The following is a 9,991-nucleotide window of genomic DNA, read 5'->3' as shown; positions in this document are numbered from 1 at the left end:
CTACCTCGGTTTTATACTTTGCGAGCGTCAGACGAACTTTCTCTAGCCAAGACCTGATTTCAAAAATTACCTCGTTTGCGAGTACCACGATCTCATCTATATCTTGTGCCGCGATAGTCACTCCGATGTTGTATGCGGAGCCAATGATTGTCACTCCTTTGGGCAGTTGCAACTCTAAAATTCTTCATACATTATTATCCACAGGAGAGGACTGAGGACTGATCCTTGTGGAACGCCGCGGGTTGATTGCATCTATGAGACACGCTGTAAATGTTTCAGCGAACTACCTTGGAATTGATTCGACGGCCACTGTCAGTGCTTTATTCGGAACGCCGCCTAACCCTGGGTCTTTATTTTCGGCAATCTTCTTCGCGGCTTCCAGGACTTCTTTCGTGGGTACCTCGGGAATTTCACTGGGACCTATATGGACAGTGGGTAGGTTCGATTCACTTGAAACTTGTGGGAAGAGAGTGCTAATGATATCCTGCAGCAAATCAGGGTTGGTGATCGGCGGTGAGCGCCTTCCCTTGATTGTTGCCATAACTGCCTTGTATGCACCTTCCCATGGGTCGAAGTCGACTTTCGTGCATAAGCTCTTGAAGTGTTCAGTTTTACTTCTTATATTCAGACTCAGACCGGTTTCTGTTACGTTAGCTATGTCTTCTGGCTTTAAGACAAACTTTACGAAGTTCTTCGATTTCGGCATTCCACCAGAAATTGAGAATTCGTTTTTTGAGTACTGTGCGGCGAAGCATGGAAGCGTCACAGGCTTTTTGTAACTTTTCAAGGACCAGCACCACCTTTTCTCGTGCATTTCCCCCTGGCACCGTTTCCTGTAGAAGTATTTCCTTGAACATTTCTTTATAAAGTCTTTTGGATGTCGCTTTGCTCCTGTCGTGTACTCCATCTGGAAGATGATAGCCTTATGGTCACTGTGCGTATATTCCTAGCTCACCTCCCATTGGAGATCATTAGATAATGTATCGCTAACAACCGTAAGGTCTATCACCGATCCCATATCCCGTCTCCGAAAAGTATTGACGCCGCCAGTATTTGCCAGAACGACGTTCAGACGTGAAAATACTTCGAGCAATATGTGGCCTGTAGCATTTGTTTCGCGACTAGACCAATCTTCGGCCCAAGCGTTAAAATCGCCAGGCATTATTATTGGGTTGTGGCGGCTTGCTTCAGAAGCTAATTTTTTTACCATCAGTACGAATTCATCTAGTGTGAGGCTCGGCGCAGTGTAGCACCTGAATATGTGAAAGTTCGCGTGAATCCGTCTTCTGGCCTATTGTTCGTATTTTCGATTGCTCTGTTTCCGCAAGTCCAGATTGCCACTTTGCCGTTTCTCCTTGATACAAAGACACCACTGTAGAAAAGTTTGTAATATTCGCATATAAAGTCAAGTCAATTTCATTTTCAAGCATGCTTTGAAAGAAAGCTGTAGGAACTTCATTTATGAAAAGTTGAAATCGCCTTCTTAAACGCCGGTCATCTGTAACCGCCTATGATATGGTCGATGTTACCCTCCTGTGTTTCTCTGCATAGCAACCACTGCAGTCTATAGTACTTGCTTGAACAGTTTCTCGAGATGTGTCCAAATTCCAGGCATTTGGGAATATCTGTCCTCACAGTCGGCAGCTGACCAAACCGATGCGGATTTTGCCAATAGTCTTTATCGCTGCTTCGAATGGTAAAGCTACTATGGCCATCTGAGTACCACCATATGCCTTATCACATTTAATTCAAGGATCGAATCTAGCCTGAGTTGAGTCGTTGAGGCCTCGCAGATCTCCGCTATTGTGGTGATCTCATCAAGCTCTATCTGTCTGTCTGTCTCTCACACCCGATTGATTCGGAAACGACTGAACCGGCTGTAGCGGAAATTGATGAGAGCGTGTGGTCTGTCGTTCCCTTTACATTTTGTGCTAAATTTAAGGGAGGACTACCAATACATGTGAGGGTGCATTATCTTTTAAAAGACTGTGGATACATGGGTTGATACCCCATGAAAGGGCTCAATTAGTCTTGGTCTCATATTTGATATCGACTGAAGCGTAGGAGAGTAAGGGCTTAAATATAACCCTCAAAAAATGTAACAAGTCTCGTTCTCAGAACCTATCCAACCGAAAAATCACAGTAGTGTATCTAAACGAAATCTAGGTCTCAAAATATATTCCGTTCCAATTTCTGCACAAGTTAATAATAGTACATTAGTATATTCTAGAAACTTAACCGGACACCTCCATTAAGGGGGTCATCCCGTTTGTCGGATTCGCGGAATCAAATTTTTTTTTGCATAAATTGCATCTAGATATAGTGTAGAATATATGGGTAACGTGATTTTTCGATGTTCGGAGCCGTTCGGAAATTATAGTGTTAAATACGTAATAAGTCACATGCCAGATTTATGTCGATCGTGGTAATAAAGCGCGTATTTATCGGTCCGAATGACGTTCGAATGATTTCATTAAAAGGACAAGAATTGAAGCCAATTCTTTACATGTGTTTCTTCAAGAAACCTAAGGTTTATGGACTAGGTATAGCAGATTAATGGTCAATTAAAGTTGTATGGCTAAAAATCGCATTCTGCTTTTTAAATGCGTTTTTCTTGAAACTGCATATTGCCACCATAGCTCAAAGTCTATCCAACGCAATTCTTTGAAATTTTCACGACTTATTCAGAACATATTTCTACGGTTCGGAAATTAGGATAATTGCGATTCATTCAGTAGTTTTTTTTAATAATTAAAGAAGCCTTAAAACAAAACCAAAATTCGCAAGAAAAAAGTTTAAAACGCTGCCAAAAATTTAGCTTTTAATATTTTTTAATAATTCTAGTTTGGGGAATGTAGTTAGATCTGCACATTAAAGTGCCGTTTACTTTTTTTCGTTAAAACGATCGAAGCGCCCTCGAGCGTTACAGCAGAGAACACCTTTTTTTGGAGATGGGTGTATAAATTGCTCTGTATTTCAATAATGAAATATGCCATCGTACTGGGAAAATTTCTACGCATGCTCAATATATTAATAAATATTTGGTGAAAAATTCGTATTTGTGTCTTTCTCCAGTTCGTCATAAAAAATTTCTAAAAAGGCGAAAAAAACGGCTTTCACGTGGGATGACCCCCGTAAGTACATGCTAGAACAACACTACTACTTTGGCACTTGCATAGAGGAAAGCATAAGGCATAGCTTTGAGGAGTTTGAAGGAAATCCAATCATTATTAACAAAGTTATAGAAGGCGAAACTATTACATTTTGTGTGAATTTCGTGCATTCTAAAACTTGTATATTGGTCGATACGGCTCGACTTTACTTGACTTCTTCCCTGGTTTGGGGACTTCGGCCATTTTCCATTACCGAGGGACGTATTGTAATCTGAAAGTTGCACTAATTTGGAATTATTTGATCAGATCCAGTTTTGGAAATTCTTTCTCTATGCTCGCTGTAAGAAGTTCATAGCCAGGAACTTTATTAGGAAGCATATCTATTGTAATTTCTGTCCTTAGCACAATCAGTCTAACGGCGTATTGGATAATGGGCCACATTTCTTACTGGGATTAAGTATGTAGATACTTCTATACCTAGTGGCTGGAAGGATTTTTCTAGATGCTTCGCATGATCTGTCTTATCCTGTGCAGAATCGACCCATTTACCGTTTTACTTTTCTTTCCCGGAAGGGAGAGGGATTTGTCGTCTATGTCTTCTTTCTCAGCCTTCCACAGTAAGTAACCTGTGTCTTTTTGTGCTGTCAGATGTGAGATATATCTACTGAAGGATTCGTTTTTATATTTGTTGATTAAAGCCTTCGGTTTGTTTATCAGTAAGTTAAGAGTTCTATTTTGCAATTAGTACGTTAACTTCAACAGGACAATCACTAGATCGGGGAGGACAGTATATCGAGGAGATGTTCACAGCTTTGTAAAATAAATGTACACCAATAATGACAACCTGCATTTTTTCATCTTCAATTTTCCCTTCTGGCTTGCTGACTGGGATGTGTTGCAAAGTATGAATAAAAGCCACGGATTTTACCGTTCATGGACCCTGTCAGGTGGTTTTCTGAGAAAAGTCATGTAACTATCTTCTCAGTCTGCTAGTTCTTTTAGGTTCTATAGCTGTCTATTTTTCTTTTCGCGTTATAATTTCCAGCTCATTTCTCATTTGGTTTTCTTGTTACATTTTTGTCTCCTTATGTTATATCCTTTTAGTTCGCTAAAAATTTATAGATAGTAATGTTGACCGTCAAGTCTTTTATCTAAATTGATGGACTTCAGTATTTGGTTAGCATCGTCATTTTTTTGGTTAGTGCGAAAGGCAAGGCGCACCAGGGGGTACTCCCTTTTCTCGAATATAACAACAGGCGTTAGGTTATTTTTGTGTGGCCCAGGTCCTCTACGTCATATCTCCTGTAATTCTTTCGCTACTTCATAGCCGCTGTAATTGCCTGGGTGTTGGCCTTTACAATTTACAGAGCTTGTCAGGGAAGCTTTTTTTTTTGGACATTGTGATCATTCATGAACACCAATAAATTTTACACAGTTTGGGTTTCGATTATAAAACCTTTGAGTGTTATTGAAACCTTGACATCTTTTGTACTGGGATATTAAGGTCACTAACCGTTCTCAGTGCTTTTATTTTGATCTTCATATTAAGGATAGTTTTTATAATAAGTTGTGACTTTTTTTATGTCTTCACTATTGTTGGACGTAAGCATGAACAGCGGGAGTCCGTGCTTACTGATTATTTTTTCTCCACTTTAATTGGAATTTTTTTCTTTTAAGGTTTTGCGTTTCATGAGGGGTATCAAATTAAGGTTTCGTTTAGTAATTTCCGAAGCCGGTCTTAATTTTGACATTTGCTGGAAAGGTGTGGTAGGTCGAAAGTGATCATTTCTTTTACTGACTACCCAACCCAAAAATCTGAAAAAGTCATGTTGCTGCCACTATATAGTGCCTAGGCGCCGAAATATAAATAAATAAACTAATAGTATATTACTATAACTTTTGGTAATTGACAGTAAGACCCTAGAATCACGAGCGATGCAGCAATGTAGGCCATAGCCATAGAGCATGATTCCACCAAGTTTGGGAAAAATCGCACTATTCCTAACAAACGATTATCTCAATGGATACTGGTTCCGCTCGTTTGGTTTCCTATTCTGGTGGACACGCCGTGCGGCTAGCTTACTTTTTTCAGCGCCGTTCCCTTCGTGTCGTTACCTCCTTCTGCAGCCGCCAGAAATGTTTCCTTCTTGAAAACTCCAACAGACCAGCCAGTTACGGGGGCTTTCCCATTGTTTGCGCATTCGACTGTCCTCCGTTTATAATGTAGAGAAGGATGGTATTTTGGTCAACGCTGGTGTAATGTTCATAACCTAAAATTCTGCCTCAGACTGGCGGTCAAAGAGTAGTATAGGTCCCAGGGCGAAACGTGGATTGGTACCTACGATGGAGCATAAAACCTGGGAAATGCCTGCTGAATCAACACCAACAGCTCTACTACCAAACCCTATCTCCACCTACACGTGGTGACCGCTGCGAACTCTTTCTTAACGAAAAGCTGCAGACGGAGAAGGATGAAGGCGGGTCTCCCGCGCCTAAAAACGGGACAAATTGTAACTGGTCCTCCAGGTTGGGGGTTGGGTAGGGCTGACAACCCTACACGGAAAACCACTTGTTACGAAGCCACAACAGGACCCTCGGACAGGACGGACTTTAAAACGACGGGCCCGGCAACGACAACGGATCAACGATTTGCTCATTTTCTCATGGAACGTGCGCTCCCTGTACAGAGATGAAGCTGATGAGCAGCTAGCCGATACCCTGTCCCAATATAGGGCTGATATAACAGCGTTACAAGAGATGCGATGGATAGGGACCGGTTTCCTGCGGAAGAGCCACTACACCATATATTATAGCGGTCATCCAGTAAACAATGTGCTCGGAGTAGGTTTCTTAGTCAGCCAAAAAATGAAACCTACTGTTATCGGCTTTGAAAACATAAGCAAACGGGTATGCACTCTGCACTTGCGAGGCAAGTTTAGAAATATAAGCCTCATAAACGTTCACGCCCCTACAGACCAGACTGCAGAGTTCGAGAAGGATACCTTCTACGAGGCAGCAGAACGAACCCTCGAAGCCTGTCCCAGATATGATATCAAAATCATACTTGTGGCTTTTAACAGCCAAGTAGGGAAGGAGCCCGTATTCAGGCGATACGTTGGCTCCCATAGCTTACACGAAAAAACAAATGATAACGGATTGCGGATTATTCAATTAGCAGTGTCACACGAAATGGTTGTTGGAAGTACCTGGTTTGCGCGGAAAGCGGTCCACAAACATATGTGGGCCTCTCCAGCCGGGACCACTTTCAACCAAATCGACCACGTGTTGATCGAACGCCACCACCTCTCAGCCTTGATGTATGTCAGAACATATAGGGAGCCAATGTAGACTCGGATCACTATCTCGTTGGCATGGTGCTCCGAGCTCGAATAACAACGCCACCTCGAATCCCCTCTGACAATCAGGTGGGAGTTAACACTGAAGCCATCCACGACACAGCCCTCCGCGACACCTATAAGAGGGAAATGGATGCCGCAATAACTGCAGCCAACAGAGGACCTGGAGATGAAGCATCAGCAAATGATCTTCACAATCACCTGAAAAACGTTATCGTCGATACGGCCACAAACATACTTGGCCTCAGCCGCAAAAAAAGTCGGAACGGCTGGTTTGACGATGAATGTAAGCTAGCAACGGAACGGAAGAATGCCGCATACCGAGTAGTGTTGCATTCTCAAAGAACGCGGGCACGCGCAGAGACTTATCACGAACTCCGCCGAGCGGAGAAGCGACTTCACAGACGGAAAAAGGAAGCCTGGGAGAACCAACAAGTCTGTGCACTGTACTATACAGGGAGCAACCGCACCAGGCATAGGGGGAGGAAGTTTTACCAACAAGTCAGCAGGATGAAGCCTTATACACCTCGATGCTCATCCTGCCGAGACAAAGAGGGAAATCTGATTTCCGACAGAATGGGCATATTAGAGCGATGGGTTGAGTACTTTGATGAGCTACTGAACAACCAGAACATCGGCGAGTTGGAGGTCCCGCCAACTGAAGACGACGGACAAATACTGCCACCACCAAGTTTAGGAGAAAGGCCAAAAAAATCATAAGTCGCCAGGAGCCGATGGAATTACAAGCGAATTGGTTAAATATGGAGGCGACCAGTTACATCAAGTGGTTCGTCAACTTGTGCTCAAGGTATGGGACAGCGAATCGATGCCTGACGATTGGCAACGAGATATTATCTGTGTCATACATAAAAAGGGAGATATCGCACAGTGCAGCAATTATAGAGGTATCACGTTGCTGAGTATCATCTATAAGATATTCTCCAGTATCTTGCTATGCCGGAGCGCCCCATACGCCCAGAACCTTATTGGCCCATACCAAAGAAGCTTCACTCCAGGCAAATCAGCAACAGATCAGATTTTCTCTGTGCGGCACGCGATGGAAAAACTGTTGGAATATGGACAACAGTTGCACCATCTGTTCATGGACTTTAAAGCCGCCTATAATAGCATAGCCAGGGTAAAATTGTACACGGCCATGGGGGAATTCGGTATCCCGACGAAATTATTATAATAAGACTGACTAGGCTGACCCTGACCAATGTGCGAGGCCAGATAAAAGCAGCAGGATCACTCTCAAGACCATTCGACATCAACAACGGTCTACGACAAGGGGGTGCGCTATCATGCGTCCGCGTTAACCTAGCCCTCGAGAAAGTGATCCGTGATGCTGAGGTGAATGCAAGAGGTACGATCCTCTTTAAGTCCACCCAACTACTGGCCTGTGCTGACGATATCGACATCATGGGAAGAACCACCCGAGACGTACAAACTGCCTTCATCCAGATCGAGCAGGAGGCGCGAGATCTTGGGCTGCACATCAATGAAGGCAAGACAAAATATATGGTGTCAACGTCAGCACCGAAGACGAATCAACCAACAACGTCAAACTCAATAGGTTATGGTGGGCGGGTCACTTAATCCGTATTGATGAGGATGATCCCACCCGGAAAGTCTATAAAGGCAATATCTATGGTAGAAAAAGAAGACTTGGCAGACGCTGCCTAAGATGGAGCAATGGCGTAGTTCAGAACGCCAGACAGCTCTTAGGGGTATGGAATTGGTGGATCTCGGCGCAAAACCGGGATGTCTTATAGTTGCTTATTAAGGCAGGCCGAGACCGGATACCGGTTGTTGCGCCGTTGATGATGATGATGATGTCCATATCACGACGTTTCCAGACGAATCGTTAACTCACGTAGCACAACCATATTTTTGACCAGGTCCGCAGATTGTCAATGGTTGGCGGTTTCTTTTATATCAACCTCATTTCGCCCAATGGTTAAGCTTCTTCCTATATGGTGATCATTTGTCATCACTTGCAACGTGCCGGTCATCCGCTCTCTCTTTGCGTTACCACATAACGCATCATGGATCTATAGTACAAACTTTGATGAGATCTCTCTCTTCTCCACACTTCCTGGACCTTTTCATCATGCTCATTTGTGCAAGCTACTGCAAAGTGACCAAATTCGAGGGACCTGAAGAATTTCTCATTACTTGCTCACTAGGTCGGAACAACCAAACCTACTCTTATCTTGCACGCGATACTCAGTTTAACCACTAATTCCACCGACAAGCTAATAATAGCGGTCTGTGCAACCATATATGCCTTCTTCAACCAATTTATCGAATTGCCTTGTATTTCGCTAAGGTTAAATTATTCCTTTAGCACAACAAAGATATCCTCCCGGGATCTAACCTAGGTCTTGCTTCTTCGCTCCACCTTTTTAGCTTTCGCTTTTGCTTGCTCGTCTAGCAATTTGCCCACCTGGCCGTAAAAGCTAACCGCTTACTTTTCGCTGCCAACTTTCCTTGAAATATTCCTATTCCTCTTCCTGGCCGCATGCTGGGCACCAATCCGTACGTTAATTCCGCGTTTTCACCGACTTTATGGTGAAAGAGTATCCCTTGCGCTCCTCGGGTGAGTGTGCCAAATCATGCTTGAGCATTCTTCTCCTCTACTGTCCTTAATGTAATAGCGCCGCTTAATGCCCTACATCAGGGCCCTGATGTTTCTAGGTATATTCCCCCTCTCCTTAATGAACTCATTGAATTTATTTATTCATTTTCCCAGTGAAGTAAACTTTGCTCCAAGTTGCTGGCTTCTACGTTCGTTTTTTATAACAGCAGTATTAATATCAATCTGGGGACTATTGGTATTTTTTTCGGAGTTGACTTTCGAAGTCTCGAGCTCTTACCAAAAGGATCCGGTGTGGACCTTATTTCTACTCCACTATTATCTCTTGTACCGTTAGAATCCACATTAGCCAGGTTTTTCACAGCGATCACTGGATAGCGAAGGCCGGGATTTCCTGCCCATTCCTAAAAACTGCCGGTACTGGATTATCCGAACCCTGCACCGTAACGCACTTCCTTTCAACGACACCGCGACCGGATACGCGGAGTAGTTCCACCATATGGAATTTGGATATGGCGGTCAAACTATTTCTACATTCATGGACGATTTTTGATGTGATCAGAAGACTGCCCGATGTCTTTAATGCAACTTGACCATTGCAATGCGTGCGCTCTTGATACCTGGAAGTCTCCATGCCGATAGAAAGTTTCGCCTGTACCTGTACCTGCCTGTGTTACATCCTTCCAGCTATACTTGACTTGTAGCACTGATGAAGGGAACAAGTGGTTTCCGAAATATCGTCATTTGCAAGATTAATAAATATTACTTTCTAACCCAATGCAGAACACAGGATATTCAGAACTTATTGTGAAAACCAGGCTATTTATTAAGGGATTACCATTCAGTTTGGAGTTCACCTGCTTGGACCTAGATGCGCCCATAGTCATAGGCTGCGATCAATATCGCTATATTCTGCCTCCATT

This window comes from Hermetia illucens, chromosome 2 (genome assembly GCF_905115235.1).
Source record: "Hermetia illucens chromosome 2, iHerIll2.2.curated.20191125, whole genome shotgun sequence".
Taxonomy (NCBI): domain Eukaryota; kingdom Metazoa; phylum Arthropoda; class Insecta; order Diptera; family Stratiomyidae; genus Hermetia; species Hermetia illucens.
The sequence above is the reverse complement of the archived record's forward strand: the minus strand, read 5'-3'. Positions refer to the sequence as shown.